We start from the raw sequence: 19,100 nt of genomic DNA on the forward strand, positions 1-19,100 counted from the left end.
GAAGCAAGGCAAAGGCTAATAGAGTTTCACCAAGAGAATGCACTGGTCATAGCAAACACCCTCTTCCAACAACACAAGAGAAGACTCTACACGTGGACATCACCAGATGGTCAACACTGAAATCAGATTGATTATATTCTTTGCAGCCAAACATGGAGAAGCTCTATACAGTCAGCAAAAACAAGACCGGGAGCTGACTGTGGCTCAGATCATGAACTCCTTATTGCCAAATTCAGACTTAAATTGAAAAAAGTGGGGAAAACCACTAGACCACTCAGATATGACCTAAATCAAATCCCTTATGATTATACAGTAGAAGTGAGAAATAGATTTAAGGGACTAGATCTGATAGATAGAGTGCCTGATGAACTATGGACTGAAGTTAGTGACACTGTACAGGAGACAGGGATCAAGACAATCTCCATGGAAAAGAAATACAAAAAAGCAAAATGGCTGTTGGGGGAGGCCATACATATAGCTGTGAAAAGAAGAGAAGGGAAAAGCAAAGGAGAAAAAGAAAGATATAAGCATCTGAATGCAAAGTTCCAAAGAATAGCAAGGAGAGATAAGAAGGCCTTCCTCAGCAATCAATGCAAAGAAATAGAGGAAAACAACAGAATGGGAAAGACTAGAGATCTCTTCAAGAAACTTAGAGATATCAAGGGAAGATTTCATGAAAAGATGGGCTCGACAAAGGACAGAAATAGTATGGACCTAACAGAAGCAGAAGATATCCAAGAAGAGGTGGCAAGAATACACAGAAGAACTGTACAAAAAAAGATCTTCACAACCAAGATAATCATGATGGTGTGATCACTCACCTAGAGCCAGACATCCTGGAGTGTGAAGCCAAGTGGGCCTTAGAAAGCATCACTAGGAACAAAGCTAGTGGAGGTGATGGCATTCCAGCTGAGCTATTTCAAATCCTGAAAGATGATGCTGTGAAAGTGCCGCACTCAATATGCTGGCAAATTTGGAAAACTCAGCACTGGTCACAGGACTGGAAAAGGTCAGTTTTCATTCCAATCTCAAAGAAAAGCAATGCCAAAGAATGCTCAAACTACTGCACAATTGCACTCATCTCACACGTTAGTAAAGTAATGCTCAAAATTCTCCAAGCCAGGCTTCAGCAATACATGAACCATGAACTTCCAGATGTTCAAACTGGTTTTGGAAGGCAGAGGAACCAGAGATCAAATTGCCAACACCCGCTGGCTCATCAAAAAAGCAAGAGAGTTCCAGAAAAACATCTATTTCTGCTTTATTGACTATGCTAAAGCCTTTGACTGTGTGGATCAGAATAGACTGTGGAAAATTCTTCAAGAGATGGGAATACCAGACCACCTGACCTGCCTCTTGAGAAATCTGTATGCAGGTCAGGAAGCAACAGTTAGAACTGGGCATGAAACAACAGACTGGTTCCAAACAGGAAAAGGAGTACGTCAAGGCTGTATATTGTCACCCTGCTTATTCAACTTATATGCAGAGTACATCATGGGAAATGCTGGGCTGGATGAAGCACAAGCTGGAATCAAGATTGCTGGGAGAAATATCAATAACCTCAGATATGCAGATGACACCACCTTTATGGCAGAAAGTGAAGGGGAACTAAAAAGCCTCTTGATGAAAGTGAATGAAGAAGGTGAAAAAGTTGGCTTAAAGCTCAACATTCTGAAAACTAAGATCATGGCATCTGGTCCCATCACTTCATGGGAAATAGATGGGGAAACAGTGGAAACACTGGCTGACTTTTTTGGCGGGGCTCCAAAATCACTGCAGATGGTGATTGCAGCCATGAAATTAAAAGACACTTACTCATTGGAAGAAAAGTTGTGACCAACCTAGAGAGCATATTCAAAAGCAGAGACATTACTTTGCCAACAAAGTTCTGTCTAGTCAAGGGTATGGTTTTTCCAGTGGTCATGTATGGATGTGAGAGTTGGACTGTGAAGAAAGCTGAGCGCCGAAGAATTGATGCTTTTGAATTATGGTGTTGGAGAAGACTGATGAGAGTCCCTTGGACTGCAAGGAGATTCAACCAGTCCATTCTAAAGGCGATCAGTCCTGGTTGTTCTTTGGAAGGAATGATGCTAAAGCTGAAACTCCAATACTTTGCCCACCTGATGCAAAGAGTTGGCACATTGGAATAGACTCTGATGCTGGGAGGGATTGGGGGCAGGAGGAGAAGGGGACGACAGAGGAGGAGATGACTGGATGGCATCACTGACTCGATGGAGATGAGTTTGAGTGAACTCTGGGAGTTGGTGATGGGCAGGGAGGCCTGGCCTGCTGCAATTCATGGGGTCACAAAGAGTCGGACACGACTGAGCAACTGAACTGAACTGTGACCTTATTTGGAAATGGGATTCTTTGCAGATAGAATTAACTAAGAAGAGGTCACACTGGATTAGGGTGATCCCTAAATCTAAAATGACTATTGTCTTGGAAGAAGGATACATGGACATAAGGGAAATGCTACATCATGACACAGACAAAGTCTGGCTGGCAACACGGCAAGGCAAGGACTGCTGAGAATCTCTGGCTACCACCAGCAGCTAAGAGAGTCCAGGAAGGGTTCTACTCTGTCTCAGAGGGAATATGGTTCTGTTGATACCTAGATTTTGGACTTCTAGCTTCCAGAACCATGAAAGAATGCATTTCTGTTGTTTTCAGCTGTCCAGTTTGTGATACTTTTTTATGGTAGCCCTAGGAAATGAATACAATAATAATTCCTTTGTTATCCTTTTAATATCTGTGAAATCTGTGTGAATATCATCCATTTTCATTCCTGAAGTTAGTAATTTACATCTCCTCTTTCATTTTTCCTGAGCACTCTGTCTTGAGATATATCAATTTCATTTATCCTTGCAAGGAACCAGCTTTCATTCCACTGGTTTTTCTCTATTGCTTGTATCTTTTCTATTCCATTGATTTCTACTCTAATATTTGTTACTTCCTTTCTTCTACTACCATGTGTTTATTTTGCTTTCCCTCCATAGAGTTTCTTAATGTAAAATCAGAGGTCATTGATTTGAGACCTTTCTTCTTTTCTAGTACCTTGGATTAGTGTAATAAATTTTTTCCTCAGTACTGTTTAGCAATATCCTACACATTTGGACATGTTATGCTTTCATATTAATTCAGTTCAAATTGCTTTCTAATTTTCCTTATGATTTCTTCTGTGACCCTTGGCTTATTTAGCAGTATGTTGCTTAGTTTCCAAATATTTGGGGATTTGCCAGTGATCTTTTGTTAATTGATTTATGTTTTAATTCCACTATCATCAGAAAATCTGTTTGTATGAAAATCATTTGATATTGATTGAGATTTGTTTTATGGCCCATTTACCTGTCTTGATTCATGATCTGTGTGCATTTGAAAAAGATGAATATTCCGCCTCTCTTGTATAGAGTGTTCTATAAATGTCAACTACATCGTTGGTTGCTAGTAATTTAAAAAATTTTCTATGTCCTTACTAATTTTCTCTCTTCTAGTTCTATCAGTTATCAAGAATAGGATATTGAAATCTCTATCATTGTGTATTTATCTGTTCCTCCTTGTAGTTATGTTGATCTTTGATTCATATATTTTAAAACTCATTTATTAGGTGCATACATATTTCGTATTGTAACTTCCTCTTGATGAACTGATTTGCTCTGTCATTATGAAATAACCCCTTTATCCCAATTAATATTATTTCTTCTGAAATCTACTTTGTGTGATATTAATATAAGTAATTGCTTTCTTTTCATCAGTGTGAGCACCATTAACCTTTTTCCATCATTTTAACTTAACTGCTATTAGTATTTGAAGTGACTTTCTTGTAGGCAGCGTATACTTGGTCATTCTGACAATCTCTACCTTTTAATGGGATATTAAGAACATTTGCATTGTATTTTCGGAGAAGGCAATGGCAAACTACCCCAGTACTCTTGCCTGGAAAATCCCATGGACGGAGGAGCTTGGTAGGCTGCAGTCCATGGAGTTGCCAGGAGTCGGACATGACTGATCGACTTCACTTTCGCTTTTCACTTTCATGCATTGAAGAAGGAAATGGCACCCCACTCCAGTGTTCTTGTCTGGAGAATCCCAGGGACGGGGGAGCTTGGTGGGCTGCGGTCTATGTGGTCGCACAGAGTTGGACATGACTGAAGTGACTTAGCAGCAGCAGCAGCATTGTGTTTTAAAAACCTGGTACCAAAAATATCAATTATCTCAGTAATTTTTACATTGATTACATACTGAAATTAAGATATTTGAAGTATTTTGAGTTAAATAAAATATACTATGAAAATTTTTTAAAGAACATTTGTTTTATATTTACTGTAACTGTTTATATGGTTAGCTTTAAATCCATCATCTTGCTACTTGTTTTCTATTTGACCCACTGATTCTTTTTCTTCCTCTTTTTCTCTTTTCTTGCCTCCTTTTGAATTAATTGAATAGTTTTATTATTCCTTTTTAGTTCTTTTTTGGGGTTTACATAAAATTACTCTTCATTTTAGTGGTGAATTTAGAGTTCAAAGTATACATTTATAGCTTATTACAGTTTAACTTCAAGTGATTCTATTTGACTCACCTATAGTATCTTACAGCAAGCAATATACTGCATCTCTCCTCCCAATCTTCATGCGACTGTTGTCATGTATTTCCCCTTGACACATATTTTAAACCCCATGCTACATTGTCATTACTTTTGAACAACCACTTACCTTTTAAGGACATTTAAATAATTTAAAAATCCTATGTCATCACTCATATTACCATTTCCACTGCTCTTCAACCTGTGCACATGTTTGTATTTCCATTCGGTATTATCTCTTTAAGCCTGAATGACTCCTTTACTATTTTTTGTAATGCAGATCTGCTGGTTATAAATTTTTTTAGCTTTTGTAGTTCTGAAAAAGTCTCTATTTTGCTATTATTTTTGAAAGCTACTTTTTCCGGGTATAGAATTCTATTTTAATAACTTGACTGCTTCTAAGATTTTCTTTTTATTACTGTTTTTTTGGCAACTGTAGTCATTTTTCTTATTTATCTTGCACTGAGATTTAGCTTATTGAGAAATACAATAAAGTTTGATTTGATGTTTTTAATATCTTTCCTACCTCTGCTTAACTCTTTAAACATATGGAATAAAATTACAGTGACTCTTTTAAAGTCCTTATCTGCCATTTCGAATATTTATGTCACTTCTGGCTCAGTTTTGATTGCATGGAGATGACCTGATCTCATGTTTGTAATGGCATTCTAAGGCACACATCGTGAGTCATTTTACAAATATTTTTTGAGGGCTTCTGACATGCTGGCCCTGTGCTAGGTACTACAGAAATAGGCTTGAGCAAAGTTGACTCCAGTCTCCCGCTCTCTTAGAGCTAGCATTCCTACAGGAGGCAAGAGACAGTACACAAAGCAAAAAGTACATAATAGAGCACATGAGGCAGTGATGTCCCAAGGACAGAGTCAAACAGGGAAGAGGTGGAGAGTGTGTGTGTGTGCGTATGGTGAAAGAGTCGGCCATTCAAACAGGGCGCTCAGGAAAAGCTTCACTAAGAAGTAATGTCTACATAAAGATGGAAGTTTAGGGAGTGGAGCACAGAGGTACAGTACAGTAGTGGCAGCGACAGGCGCCGTCCGTGAGACACTCCTAAGGTCCAGGCCTGTGTAAAGGCTCTATGTGTGCTCTCTCCGCATGAAAAAATGAGTAAGTTATTTTTTCTAAAATGTAAAGATATTTATCATGCTTTTTAAATTATAAATAAAGCCCATAAACTGGTTGTAAAACAGAAATAAAGCAATACAGAAATATATATAAACCTCTTTCCACCCTTCCCCCACATTTACCAGAGGTAACTCTAAGAAGTGGGTGAAACCTCCTCTGCATTTGTAAACATATATATATATATACACACACACATATTTGTATGGGGCTCATGGTATCATGTAACCTAGTTTTATTCCCATTTCACACATATATCATAAGCAGCTTTCCATGCCAATGTACAGACTACATCTTTTTCAATGATGTATCTGAATGTACTATAGATACACCTTTGGATGCATATGTAACAATGTTTTGCTATTATGTAAAATGCTACAAGGGAGATCCTTATACACTTTTCTGATTGTGCCAGATATTTTCCATTTGCTCCTTAAGATCTAGGGAAAAAAGTGGGGCTGAGAAAAGTTGAGTAACCTGTTTAAAATTCTAGCTACTTACAGACAATAGAGTTCATTATAGGCTGCATCAACACATGTAATTGGATTGCCCATAGCAATAATTAACTTTGCCATATCATCAAAAGGTCAATTTAGTTAAACCACCAGTATGTTTTCCCCACTGAAATAGCAGTCAGGTCTGGCCACATATATTGGCAGCCCTGGCCAGACTTTTCAAAATTGTCACCAGAATCCTGGAGCATGAGTCAGAGTTTGCATCTCAGTTTATGTAAGATCGGAAGTATTCTGAGGTGGAAGCATGGGGTGGAAGTGCTCTTGTCTGGGGGAGAGGGCATGGGGGCACTGGCATCTCAGGTGGGATTTGCAGGGGTTGCTTCTGGTTCTAGTCTTTCTTTCCTGAGCTGACTGTCTTGCAAATGAGACCCACTGCTCTCCTCTCTCTTGAAAAAACCCAGGGTGTTTTCACAGGCTCCACTCTTCTGGACCCCACACTGTTCACATTGCTCTTCCCTGCCTCTCAAGCTTCAGAAGCAACAAGAGCCAGGACCCAGCTGAGGACACTTCCAGAAATTCCACTCAAACTAGCTCAGGGGACTGGCAAAACCAAGATGTGTAGAAAGGCTTGGAAAGGTTTAATCTAGAGGCTGAGACAGGCTTTCACTCCCTGACCCCCCACCTCACTTCCTCTACCCCTCCTTTGGGCTTTACATGACAAGTGTGTCTTCTTATGCTGGGAAACCCATCACTGACACTTGCATCTTTGTTCTTACTTTGTGAGTCATAAAGGTGTGAGACCTTGCCCCTCTGAAATCTCAGGGAAACTCTGATGGATGCTGACTGGACCCCTGATCCCCTTTGATGGGGAAGAAGGGGAGCAGACAAGCAGCCGGAGGAGACCGTGATCATTTTGAGGGCAAACACAACTGTGTTCCTCATCCAGTCCACCTGGTGTGTAGCAGGGGCCCTGTGAGATATTCTTTTCTTGAATTAAATGGAATCTTAATTGTTTCCAGCCACCCTGCCTTTCCTGAATATTTATGTATAATCCATTCCTTCCAGAGAGGCCAGCAGCTCTCTTTCCATGGATTCTCTATCCTCTGGGGTCTCTAGGTTGCAGTGGTGCTCGAGGGTGAGAGTCGGGGGATGCTGACGGCCGTCACTACAGTTCTGTGCCAATGAAGCATCTGAGAAACATCCATGTGATGCCTGCCTGGACATGTGTTTGTTTTCCTGCTCTTCAATATGACAAAGGTCCCGAGCATCCTCCCCAGACCCACCTCTGAATGCTGGACTAATATGGAAACACCTTAAATGCCCATTGACAGAGAAATGGATAAGGAAGATATGGCACATGTATATACAATGGAATGTTACTCGGCCATAAAAAGGACCAAATAATGCCATTTACAGCAACATGGATGCAACTAGAGATTATCATACTAAGTGAAGTAAAAGAGAAAGACTAATACCATAGGATATCATTTATATGTAGAATCTAAAATATGACACAAATGAATTTATCTAGGAAACAGAAACATGGACATAGAGAATACAGCTATATGTGGCCAAGGGGGAGGGGGTTGGGGAAAGGATGGAGTGGGAGGTTGGGGTTACCAGATGTAAGCTATTATATATAAATGGTCAAACAACAAGGTCTTACTGTATAGCCCAGAGAACTATATTCTGCATCCTATGATAAACCACAATGGAAAATCATATTTTAAAAATAGAATATATATATATATATTCAGCATGTATAACTGAATCACTTTGATATACAATAGAAATTAACACAACATTGTAAATCAACTATATTTCAACTGAAACAAAAATTTTTTAACGTTAAACTAACCCAGATGATCCTAGAATATTTGTCTCTGTGATGTGGTCCTCTTCTCTTTTGTTTTTCTTCTTCTAGGGATCAGACATAGAACAGCAGTGGCTTCCTGACTTCACCTGCTCATAGACTTGCAGAGACCCCCACCAACCCCACATATTCACCACTGTAGCCAGCCTGTGTCTTTCAGTCACAAGCTACTCTTTCTTAAGTGTAAGGCTGTCAGGACTCAGGACAAAGCCATCTATTGCCTCCTCTAAGAATTTGCTTTTCTTCTTTAAAAAGGAAAAGGAACTTGTTGGTTTCTAAGAATGACAAAGGAATACAAGAAACATTAGGCTAAACCCACTTTTCTGTGAGCTCAGGATGATAACTTAATTAAACTGTCAAACAAGATCATTAATTTATCAAAAGCTATGGATTCTACTTGAGACAAGTTATTAGTCGAGAACACCATAGATGCTATCCTATATGTAGCTTATCAAGCTCTAGTAATAAATCACATTCTTCCTTCTTGCCAAAAGAAAAATCTATTTTTTTACATTGTTCAGAGAAGAAAATCACATATTGATTTAAAAATATATATGAATAACCTAAGTCCCCAAACTCAGCTATAATATGACAAAGAATAAAAAAGAATAAATAGAAGTAGGCAGGGAAGAAAAACTCCAGAAAAAACCACTAACTTGCTAACAACAAAAAAGTGAGTCTTAGATGGAGGTATTAGAAAAACATTGTAGACGCCCTCATTTGACCCTTGCATGATAACTTCCTTTGGTGAGTGAAAATAAAGAAATGATTATTACTTTCATTTCCTTCTGGAAAAGAATTAGTGGTTTATGTAGTGACCAGAGCCTGGAGGGGAGAGGGAAGAACACAGTGGTCCATGAATGATGCTCCATGCTGGGTGGAGGCAGAAGCACAGAAATGTGTTCCTATGAATGTTAGCAGGCATCCTGATTCCCCACCCAGCAGGGCCCAAGACACCAGACATTAAGACACCAGACATTGTTCTCATGGGAAGAGTTAAGGAAGGACATGCCTCTGGCTTCATCACTTTTGAGCCAGGATTGACAGAGACACAGAGCATTTTCTAAACAGCTAGAGGAACCCCGAAATGTGAGCTCAGTGATTCTTATAGATTAATCATAAAGGTTCTCAAAAGTAGAGTTTCACTATAAACAATTTCCAGGTAAAAGAAAGTGTGTTTTGATATGCTTCCAACTATTTCTCCTATACAGTATCATTGTCTCTTTTCTATCCCTTCTTTTCCATCATGTTTTCTCGCAATCAACAGCCGCCAGATGGTTATTGAACAAAACCACAACTGTTCTGAAGCTCACATCTTGACTGGTCCTTTCATCCTTGTCCTTTTCTTGGCAAACAGTGGTTCACTTTGCCATATTCTCTTCTCATTTCCACCTTTTTTGCCAAGCAAAAACTCACCAAGCAAGCCAGACCACTTGCTTCATACTTCTGGCTCTGCCACTTACTAGCTGTGTGGGCTTGTGCTAATCACTGACTCTCTCTGTGCCTCATCTTCTCCATCTGAAAATGGGGTAATAGTAACCATAGCATCTGAATAGTGCTCTTTTGAAGAGCAATTTCATATGCGAAATGTGCTTGGAATGGGGCCAGCAATATAAATAAGATCAAAAGAAAGTTCATCCTAGAAAATAACTTTAAATTTTTTTCAGAGAGCATATGTCTCCTGTACAGAAGTCAGGAAACATGAACAAGCAAGGAAAAAGGATAAAAACAAGACACAGTCCCAGAGGCTTAGCCAATACTCCTCACTGCTGAGCCTCAGGGCTGCCTCAGGCTTGACCGTGGCCTTGGGGTCAGGCTGCCTGTGGACCTGCGCCAGTGCGGGTGGGAATCAGGCGCTCTGGGATTACCTCCCTTTCCATCACCTGCAGCTCTTTCATTCTCCTGTGCAGGATTTTCCTCATGGGTAGGGTCTGTTTACTTTTGTTCTCTGTTCTACTATTTACTTTTAAAATTCCTAAACGCAGACTTTGATGCATTTAATTCACTTTTTTTGATAGTTAGTGCTGTAGGGCTTTTTCATGGACTTTTTCACTTGTTTCTCATTATGATATTGACAAGCATCCCTAGTAAACAAGGCAGAGCCTTTAAAAAAAACAGGAGGGGGGTGTGCACACGAACCAAAGTGAACTTGTGGAACAACTACCCAGCCTGTGGGGGAGGGAAAGAAATGAGAGCTAAGTTTTGGGGTCCTGGACAGGCACTGAATCCAGGCCAGCAGGGAGAAGGAGGGTCACCTGGTTGTCTGGTTACGGTGGGATCGGGCATTATGGGGGCTCAGCTAAAGCAGAGGATGAGCACACCTTGAAGTGAATGGGGAGTGTGCTCCTGGGTCTGCTGCTCACCTGGGGCCCTGCCAGCTCTAACTTCAGGCTAAGGAGAAATACCCCTGCCCAAGGGCAGAGGTGAATGAATGGCCCTCTGACCAGGACTTTGTATTCTTCGCATCTAGAGGTGACACCTTGTGGCACAAAGGACCCTGCAGGCCAAAAAGTGGGAAGGCAGGTGACAAGTGGATGTGCTGGGATGGGGTGACACCCCATGGCTCCTGGGACCTGTGCCAGCGAGATTTTGCAACTCCTCCGTTTCAGGGACTCTGAGGAAAAGGTGTTTCAATAGGGACACCTGTCCTGCAGTCTGCTGGGATGGCCTGGCTGGAGGCAGAGAAATGCATGCTTCAGGGCAGCAGGAAAAACCCTTAGTTTCCCCCAGCAGCTCGGAGCACATTCCTCAGAGGGAGGGTCTCACTTTCCTAAATTCTCTTTGCACCTGGAATACAGGAGAGGGATCACTGAGTGAATCAAAGAGTGGGTGATGAATCTATTGATTCCTACACCTCAGAGAGTAAAAAGGAAAAAAAATGTGTAAAGCTATATTCTGATACCAGCATGTGTAAATGAGTCTATCCCTGAAAGATCTGTGAAGCAAGGTGTCAATGAGGAGGGAGAAGAGGAAGAGGGATAGAGCTCAGAACCCTAGAGGCTGAGGATGCAAAATGCAGGAGGAAGCATCAGAGACTATAGATATGTGACCATTTAATTTAACTACTAATTCAATACAATTTTGAGAGTATATTGTAATGATTAAAATTATGGACTGAAAATTGGCTTCTTACATTGATGGATATATTATTTTGAAAAACCCTTTTAGGGGAAAATTCTTGCTAAAAATAAAAAATGTTCACTGAAGCAAAATTTTATTTTATTATTTTTGAACTGTTTTATTTTATATTGTATAGATGATTAACAATTTATGTTAGTTTAAGGTGCACAGCAGAGTGGTTCAGTTATAGATACATGTATCTAACAACAGACTGGTTTCAAATAGGAAAAGGAGTACGTCAAGGCTGTATATTGTCACCCTGCTTATTTAACTTATATGCAGAGTACATCATGAGAAACGCTGGACTGGAAGAAACACAAGCTGGAATTAAGATTGCTGGGAGAAATATCAATAACCTCAGATATGCAGATGACACCACCCTTATGGCAGAAAGTGAAGAGGAACTAAAAAGCCTCTTGATGAAAGTAAAAGTGGAGAGTGAAAAGGTTGGCCTAAAGCTCAACATTCAGAAAAAGAAGATCATGGCATCTGGTCCCATCACTTCATGAGAAATAGATGGGGAAAGAGTGGAAACAGTGTCCGACTTTATTTTTTGGGGCTCCAAAATCACTGCCGCTGGTGATTGCAGCCATGAAATTAAAAGACGCTTGCTCCTTGGAAGAAAAGTTATGACCAACCTAGATAGTATATTCAAAAGCAGAGACATTACTTTGCTGACTAAGGTCCTTCTAGTCAAGGCTATGGTTTTTCCAGTCAGTAGTCATGTATGGATGTGAGAGTTGGACTGTGAAGAAGGCTGAGCACCGAAGAACTGATGCTTTTAAACTGTGGTGTGGAGAAGACTCCTGAGAGTCCCTTGGACTGCAAGGAGATCCAACCAGTCCATTCTGAAGGAGATCAGCCCTGGGATTTCTTTGGAAGGAATGATGCTGAAGCTGAAACTCCAGTACTTGGGCCACCTCATGAGAAGAGTTGACTCATTGGAAAAGACTCTGATGCTGGGAGGGATTGGGGGCAGGAGGAGAAGGGGACGACAGAGGATGAGATGGCTGGCTGGCATCACTGACTCGATGGATGTGAGTCTGAGTGAACTCTGAGAGTTGGTGATGGACAGGGAGGCCTGGCGTGCTGCGATTCATGGGGTCGCAAAGAGTCGGACACGACTGAGCAACTGAACTAAACTGATCTATTCTTTTTCAAATTCTTTTCCCATTTAGGTTGCTACATATTATTAAGCAGAGTTCCCTGTGCTGTGAAGTAGGTCCTTGTTGGTTATCGATTTTAAATATAGCAGTGTGGACTTGTCATTTCCAAACTCTCCCTCCCCATTCCCATCCCCACCTCAACTTTCCCATAGGTTCATTCTCTGTTGTGTAAATGTCAGGCAAGTGTATTCTCCTCGGTTCTGTCTTGTCACAACAAAGATTTGGAGTGATGGACATTAAAGCCCCCTCAACCTGTCACAGCTCTCGGGTCTTGGACAGATCATGTTATAGCTCTCAAGTCTCGAACAGACCGTGTTATAGCTCTTAGACAAATCAGTGTTACAGCTCCATTTTATTTAGATAATAGCAGGAAAATCCATTCTCGAGGTGTGAGAGCATATTGACACAAAGACATAAAGAGAAGAGCACCCCAGCACGCAGGAAAGAGAGAGACCCCCAGCCCTTTGGCTCCTCTTTTTATATGTTTTTTCCACCCCTGGCCTGCCCTCTGTAAACTGGGCTAGCCAGGAGTGTTGTTTGTTCTACCTGAGGTCTGCACTCTGGTCCTTGGACCTTCCTTTGTTCTATTTTCGTGGGCTTTCCCCTTCCTTGTCTTTTAGCCACTGCCATTCTGGACTCCTGGTTCCTATTCTAACTACCTAACAGCAAATAAGTTCACTTGTATCATTTTTTAAAGAATCCATATATAAGCAATATCAAATGATATTTCTCTTCTGACAATATTGATTCTTCCAATACAATAACACGGCATATTTTTCCAACTGTTTGTCATTTTCGATTTCTTTCATCACTGATAGCTTATGATAAAGAGTGTCTGAGTCATGGCCTCCGAAGAAGATTCAGGACCAGGGACCAGGCTTGATCACTCAAGACCTTTTGTGTAGCAGAGTTTTATTAAAGTATGAAGAGGGACAGAGAAAGCTTCTAACTTAGACATCAGAAGAGGGTGGAGAGTGCCCACTCACTAGTTTAAGCAATGGAGTTATATACTTTTAAAATTGGTTTTTACAATAAAACAAAAGAATGTCTCAAGGTTGTAAAGATCTTACTAGACCCACTCCCATAACGTACATTCTAAGATCACAGGATTAGTCAGAGGTTTTCAAGAGGCAGAAGCTGTCCTCAAGCAGGATACATTGTTGTTCAGTTCAGTTCATTCACTCAGTCATGTCCAACTGTTTGAGACCCCATGAATCGCAGCACGCCAGGCCTCCCTGTCCATCACTAGCTCCCGGAGTTTACCCAAACTCATGTCTATCGAGTCGGTGATGCCATCCAGCCATCTCATCCTCTGTTGTCCCCTTCTCCTCCTGCCCCCAATCCCTCCCAGCATCAGAGTCTTTTCCAATGAGTCAACTCGTCACATTAGGTGGCCAAAGCATTGGAGTTTCAGCTTTAGCATCAGTCCTTCCAAAGAACACCCAGGACTGATCTCCATTAGAATGGACTGGTTGGATCTCCTTGCAGTCCAAGGAACTCATATGAGTCCTCACCACAATTCAAAAGCATCAATCCCTCAGCACTCAGCTTTCTTCACAGTCCAACTCTCACATCCATACATGACCACCAGAAAAACCATAGCCTTGACTAGATGGATCTTTGTTGGCAAAGTAATGTCTCTGCTTTTGAATATGCTATCTCGGTTGGTCATAACTTTCCTTCCAAGGAGTAGGCATCTTTTAATTTCATGGCTGCAGTCACCATCTGCAGTGATTTTGGAGCCCCAAAATATAAAGCCTGACACTGTTTCACTGTTTTCCTGTCTATTTGCCATGAAGTGATAGGACCAGATGCCATGATGTTAGTTTTCTGAATGTTGAGCTTTAAGCCAACTTTTTTACTTTCTTCTTTCACTTTCATCAAGAAGCTCTTTAGTTCCTCTTCACTTTCTGCCATAAAGGTGGTGTCATCTGCATATCTGAGGTTATTGATATTTCTCTCGGCAATCTTGATTCCAGCTTGTGCTTCTTCCAGGCCAGTGTTTCTCATGATGTACTCTGCATATAAGTTAAATAAGCAGGGTGACAATAGACAGCCTTGACATACTCCTTTTCCTATTTGGAACCAGTCTGTTGTTCCATGTCCAGTTCTAACTCTTGCTTCTTGACCTGCATACAGGTTTCTCAAGAGGCAGGACAGGTGGTCTGATATTCTCATCTCTTTCAGAATTTTCCACAGTTTATTGTGATCCACACAGTCAAAGGCTTTGGCATAGTCAATAAAGCAGAAATAGATGTTTTTCTGGAACTCTCTTGCTTTTTCCATGATCCAGCCGATGTTGGCAATTTGATCTCTGGTTCCTCTGCCTTTTCCAAAACCAGCTTGAACATCTGGAATTTCACAGTTCACATATTGCTGAAGCCTGGCTTGGAGAATTTTGAGCATGACTTTACTAGCATCTGAGATGAGTACAATTGTGTGGTAGTTTGAGCATTCTTTGGCATTGCCTTTCTTTGGAATTGGAATGAAAACTGACCTTTTCCAGTCCTGTGGCCACTGCTGAGTTTTCCAAATTTGCTGGCAAATTGAATGCAGCACTTTCGCAGCATCATCTTCCAGGATTTGAAATAGCTCAACTGGAATTTTATCACCTCCACTAGCCTTGTTCCTAGTGATGCTTTCTAAGGCCCACTTGACTTGACATTCCCGGATGTCTGGCTCTAGGTGAGTGATCACACCATTGTGATTATCTTGGTCATGAAGATCCTTTTTGTACAGTTCTTCTGTGCATTCTTGCCACCTCTTCTTAATATCTTCTGCTTCTGTTCCATACATTCCATACAAATGTTCCATACCATTTCTGTCCTTTATTGAGCCCATGTCTGAATGAAATGTTCCCTTGGTATCTCTAATTTTCTTGAAGAGATCTCTAGTCTTTCCTATTCTGTTGTTTTCCTCTATTTCTTTGCAAAATTTCTTATATAAATTGTTGTTATATAATCCTTAATACAGAGTTTGAACTGAGTTGCTTGTTGTGTAACCATCAGTTCAGGGCTTAAAGAAAAAAAAAAACACTTTATATGACTAAGACTAACGAATGTAGAGGGGAAAAAAGTGTTGTCCTTTCCTTCTCCTTGAGAATTCCAGACTCCTTTCTCCTCCCCAGGGTCCCAGACTTCTTATCAACCTGCCTAGGAATTGACTCTCTCATCCCTGTCTTATAGTTTGTGGAGTACAGATCTTTTGTCTCCTTAGGTAGGTTTATTCCTAGGTATTTTATTTTTTCTGATGCATTGATAAATGAGATTGTTTCCTTAATTTCTCTTTCTGATCTTTTGTCATTAGTGTATAGAAATGCAACAGATTTCTGTGTATTAATTTTGTAACCTGCAACTTTACCAAATTCATTGATGAGCTCCAGTAGTTTTCTGGTAACATCTTTAGGATATTCTATGTATATTATCACGTCATCTGCAAACAATGACAGTTTAACTCCTTGTTTTCCAATTTGAATTCCTTTTATTTTTATTTTTTTCTTCTCTGATTGTCATAGCTAGAACTTCCAAAACTATATTGAATTGAAGTGGTAAGAGTGGATATCCTTGTATTGTTCCTGATCTTAGAGGAATGCTTTCAGCTTTTCATGGTTGAATAAAACATCAGCTGTTGGTTTGTCCTGCAGGTGTGTGTGCCAAATCACTTCAGTTGGGGCCAACTCTTTGTGACCCTATGGACTGTAGCCTGCCAGGCTCCTCTGTACATGGGGATTCTCTAGGCAAGAATAGTGGAGTGGGTTGCCATGCCCTCTTCCATGGGATCTTTCCAGCCCAGGGATTGAACCCACGTCTCTTACGTCTCCTACATTGGCAGGCTGGTTCCTTACCACTAGCACCACCTGGGAAGCCCCGTAGGTTTGTCATATGTGGCCTTTATTATGTTGAGGTATGTTCCCTCCATACTTACTTTCTGGAAAGCTTTTAATTGTACACAGGTGTGGTTGAATTTTGTCAAAATCTTCTGCATCAATTGAGATGAATATTCCAAAGCTCAAGAAAAGAATTTCAAAATTAAATCTTGTTCACTATTTTAGCTCTTACCATTTCATTTATTGAGGGTCTCCCTCACTTCTGGGGAGATATATTTACTGTCTTCCTATTTGCAGATCTGATTTTGAATAAATGCAACTTTCTGAAAATATAAAAAACTCTTAACAGAAGTTTTTGGCTCTCCATGCATTGATTTCTGAGAGTAAATATTTCCAAGTGATTTTGAAAAAAATTTCCCATTTCAAATTTAGAGGACTTAAAAAAGACTTCTCTATCATTGCCAAATACACAGATAAATTTACAAATTAATTCTTCAAAGATTTAACTTTTTCTAATGTCTGATTAGTGATGGCCAGTAAAGAGGGAAAGTTCATATAGCCCTGCTGAAGGATCTACATCAGCTTTGTACAACTAGATGTTTTAGTTTAGTTGCTCTGTATAATATGTTTTAAAATTTTTTGATGCTTATCATTTCTCTTTGGTAAAATAGCACAGGTTTTACAGACATATTTAAGAAGTATATGCAAACCACAAGTTGTGGCAAATATGGTTTCTTAATTAATAAGAGAATCATTCTGAAGAAAATACCATGTTTTGTAAAAATTTATATCTGTATAATCACCACACAAATGATTTTCTTTTTAATGCTGATTTTTTTTTTTTTACTCAGTTACAGTAGTATTTACAATGATGTCAGATGTTTCATCATGATGGAGTAAAGTTCCAAAAGCTCTACTTTGATGGAAAGAGTATGAAATACACATCATTGTTAAGATATTCTTTTTGAAGAATCTGATGACAGTCTTATATTACTGGTATTACTTATCTGTTTTCAAAGTTTCTCTTTTGCCAAAGTAACAAGTGTCACATAATTTTACTTTTCAGACCAAAAAGTAAAATTAATTTAGAAGATCAGTTATTTGATGTAAATGAGTCTTGCTTCATACAGTTCATGTAAATAAAACTTCTGCTCATGTAATATTGAAGTGTCATTTTAGGACAGAGTCTTCTTAAAGTGATGATTAACTTTCAAAGTAGATGCTGGTTCCCTTTCAGCATGTTTAGTCCTCTGAATTCAATGTGGTCAGTGATAAAGCCCCTATTGTTATTATTGTTTAGTTGCTAAGTTGTGTCCGACTCTTTTTGACTCCATCAGGCTTCTTTGTCCATGGGATTTCCCAGGCAGGAATCCTGAAGTGGGTTACCATTTCTTTCTCCAGGAGATCTTCCCAACCCAGAGATCAAACCTGTGGCTCCTGCATTGGCAGGTGGACTTTTCCACTGAGTCACCAGCGAAGCCCACAGCCCCTATTGTGCATATTAATGACAAACATCATACATGAGTTATACAAGCCATCAACTGTCTTGAGAAATGAAAATTTGCTACTTAATTTGATTAAATATACATTTATTATTGTTTAGGACTTCCCTATGGCTCAGACAGTAAAGAATCCACCTGCAAAGCAGAAGACCTGGGTCAGGAAGGTCCCCTGGAGAAGGGAGTGACTACCCACTCCAGTATTCTTGCCTAGAGAATTACATGGACAGAGGAGCCTGGTGGGCTATAGTCCATGGGGTCACAAAGAATCAGACATGGCTAAGTGACTAGCACTTTCACTCATTGCTGACAAAAGGGCTTATTGTAAAATTTTAAAAAAAAATTGCCAAACAATAAAATAAGCACTTCTAAACTTACACCAGACAGTAAGACAAAACAGCAGTAGTAACAGCATTCAGATTATGCTCTACTGCTTAATGACTGGCCTGCTCAGTCTGCACACATCTGTCACATACATCTAATATGTAATTTTCCACATTCCCCCCAACTCCTCTCACAGTGTCCTGGCAGCTCCATACCCTCAAAAAGGCACGTCATGGGACTGGCTCTACTGGCAATGCAATGAGTAATCAGCTAGTACAGGGATGCCAACTACTTTTACCATTGCCTCTAGAAAGTGAAGAGAGTTAGTTGACCCTAGCTCCTTGGAACAAAGCATACTTTCTTTCCCATGCAGATTCCCCTGAATATTGTTCTTAAAAGGAAGGGGTGTATTGAATCACATCTGGAAAAGAGTCGAGAAAATAGGTTGTTGCTGTTCTTATTTCAAATTTAACCACCTAGGAAAATGAGAATTTTCTTAAATTCATATGAACCTCTCAAATGTCTATGGCAGAAATTGAACTATAGAGATTTGTCAAATATGTCCTGGCTCATTTTGACATAATTAATACAAATACCTTATTAAATATGGAAAAAGTGCTAAATAAGGTGATACATAATATTAATAGACATAAACCATGACTGTTTTGAGAAAACAGAGCATAAGGACCACACAAAACACAAGACAGAGAAGAAATCCTACCAGTTCCAAAAGTGGAAAAGATAGAGAAAGGTGCAAAAGCAATTTTCGAAACAAGGTTAAAGGCTAAGTATTCTCCAAAACTGATTAAAGACCTGAAGGCACTGCTTCAGGCAGATGTCATCAAAATGGCAGAATAGGAGTTTCCTATTGTCTTCTGAAAGAAGGCTGTTTCTAACAGTCATCTAAGGATGAGAGTACCTTTGAGGAAGTCTGGGAGTCAGTGGAGAAGATTCAGCACACATTCTTTTTGGAGGAAAAAAATCTGAGCTAGGACATATCAAAGAGGCCAGTCAGTAAAGACTGGAGGAGATGACTGTTTCTTTAAATGTGAAGACAACAATGCAAAACTTTAAGGAACATGAAGACTCAATGAAAAATGACATCACCAGAGGTTCAA

This window comes from Budorcas taxicolor, chromosome 5 (assembly GCF_023091745.1).
Source record: "Budorcas taxicolor isolate Tak-1 chromosome 5, Takin1.1, whole genome shotgun sequence".
NCBI lineage: Eukaryota > Metazoa > Chordata > Mammalia > Artiodactyla > Bovidae > Budorcas > Budorcas taxicolor.